At 40.6% G+C, this 2,378-nt stretch overlaps 1 pseudogene; it reads left to right on the forward strand.

Annotated features, from left to right (window-relative positions):
• The first annotated feature begins 445 nt into the window (after window positions 1–445).
• Window positions 446–2,080, forward strand: LOC147200341 (ecto-ADP-ribosyltransferase 5-like; annotated as a pseudogene).
• The last annotated feature ends 298 nt before the right edge of the window (window positions 2,081–2,378 follow it).

The raw sequence follows: 2,378 nt of genomic DNA on the forward strand, positions 1-2,378 counted from the left end.
GTGCCTTTGGAAAGCATATGCTTTTAAAGCAGAAATTTGCATGTGAAGCAGCAGCAATGAACTCTCAGGAAACGGGATTTGTCTGAACCTAACATAAATTAAGGTCAGCTTTCACACCTGACACATTTCTAACTATCTGCACTTTGCATTCTCGCGATATTCAGTCCCAGAACCAGTAACAGTAGATGTGATGTTTTCAAAGGCATGCTGCACAATGCCTTCTCACAGTTAATTATGATTCATTGTAACTGGGTAGTGTGACCAGATTCAGGAAAAAGAGACACTGACTTCAGCACTGGAGTGCAGGGTGTGGCAATACTAGCGGATCCAGTTTGGCATCTCATTTGAGCAGGATGGTGAATGAAAACATACAAGACCAAAAAACAGGTTGCATCTCAGAACTAAGAAAAAAAACAAAAACACCAGCACCACAGTGCTTGTTGTCATGGGGTAAGATCTACAATGAATTATTTTTGCGTGACGAACCAAGAAATTTCTCGATTTGATTTGTGCCGCATCCTACGGATCGTTCAATCTATTGAATTGTTAAAGACGCCAAATCAAGCAAATACACAATCAACGGAATGCTTACAAATGCTATGCCTGAGGGTGTTCTCAAAACAATTCATTGTGGTCAGTGTAAGTACAGTAGATTCATTTGTAAGCAAAACAATTGTTTAATCAAATAATAGTTTCATAGAAGCTTCCATGTTTGGAGTTTGGGGTGGGGGGGGGGGGGGCTGCCGAATGTTTTATGTGTTGTGGGATTTTGCACATTTGCACGGAGCTACATAGCCTACAAATTACATCCTGGAAAACAGCTCGGTGTGTGCGTCACGGTGCTTAACTTTTGCTTTTTATTTGATGTGTCACCATTTCCTATTTCATTCTCATGAGAATCTCTTCTCAATACATTTTCTTCTTCACAAGCATGGCATACTGTATGTGCAAGCCGAGTGGTGATACCTAAGAGGTAATTGACTATAGGGTCCAAGTACAGTGGAAGCTATTAGGTGGAATAACCATCCTTTTTTTTTCCCTTTCCAGATGTACTTGGCAGAGGAACTTAGCATGCGTCATTACTGTATCTCTTCTCATTACCTGCCTGCTGGTGTCAGTCATTATATATCTTCTGCCCCATTGCCAGTGTGTTTCTGGAAAGGTAATTTAATAAAATTCCTCAGAGAGAAGACTGCATTGCCATCTAGTGGATAAATGCTGAGCACACCATTTCTCCTTTTGTTGAGAATTCGACACAGGCCTGCGACTCCGGGGAACGCGGCTGCAATACAAAACCCATTGTATTGACTGATGTGGTCGTTGTCGAGACAATGGCATCCCATACAAACTTCAGTCAGGCTTGGAGCAATGCGGAAGAAAAAGCTCGGAGGCCAGCGCACGCATATATTGAGAAACAACATGCTGTGGCCATATACATGTATACCAAGTCTATGCTGAAGCATTCCAACAATAAAGTACACGCTGTGAATGTAAGTGGACAACAAAGGCGCAAAGATGAGACAATTCATATGGATTCAAAGCTTTATTCTTCTCTTTGTGAAGCCATTCAGGTTTTAAAACACAGTCAGCCAACATGTCTCATAACCATCTACTGAACACAAATGCATCTACAGGTTGACATTTCTAACAAGCAAGTCCGGTTTGGCTCCTTTACTTTAGCTTCTGACAAAAGGAGTCTTGAAAGGAGCTGCACCTGTTTTAAAGTGAATACTTGTTTCTGTGCTGACATAAGCCATTACTCTGCGTTGGAAACAAATCATCAGGTGCTTATTCCTCCATATGAAGTCTTCCAAGTGTTTCGTGTTCACATTGACTTCACAGAGGACTGTAAAATCACCTACAATTGGAGAGCAACCTCAACTGCGTGTATGACGTAAATAGAAAGATGTTACAGCCGATATCTGCATCATCGGCGGAAGGATTGTGGTGCATTGTCATTGTCACTTTTGTCATCGCTACTTGGCTTGTGGTCGCTCTCATCTTTGTGAAGGCCTATCGAAAGAAAACTCACCTTCACAGTGTTTCTTATGTCCAACCAGTAAACCGCTATCATGCTTGACGTCATAAAAACGCCATGATCTAAAATAAATTTCATTTCCCAAAACAATTTTGTTCTGCATCACCTTTGATTATGGGGTTGGGGGGGGTATTTGTGAAAGGTTATGGTTAAGATTGTCTGTGTGGGTCTTGTTTGATCTTTGGGATGAGTGATGCTAAACATCTCAAATAATTTCAGTTCCAATACTTTTCTTTAATAATCTGTATTTTTGATGCATTTGTACTGCACTGTACAGCGATCCATACATCTTTATCTACTCTATGTGTACATTTTTGTTGTTGTTTTTTTGTTTTTGTTT

The sequence above is a fragment of the Hippocampus guttulatus genome, chromosome 9 (assembly GCF_054856545.1).
Source record: "Hippocampus guttulatus isolate MCC_2025c chromosome 9, RoL_Hgut_1.0, whole genome shotgun sequence".
Lineage (NCBI taxonomy): Eukaryota > Metazoa > Chordata > Actinopteri > Syngnathiformes > Syngnathidae > Hippocampus > Hippocampus guttulatus.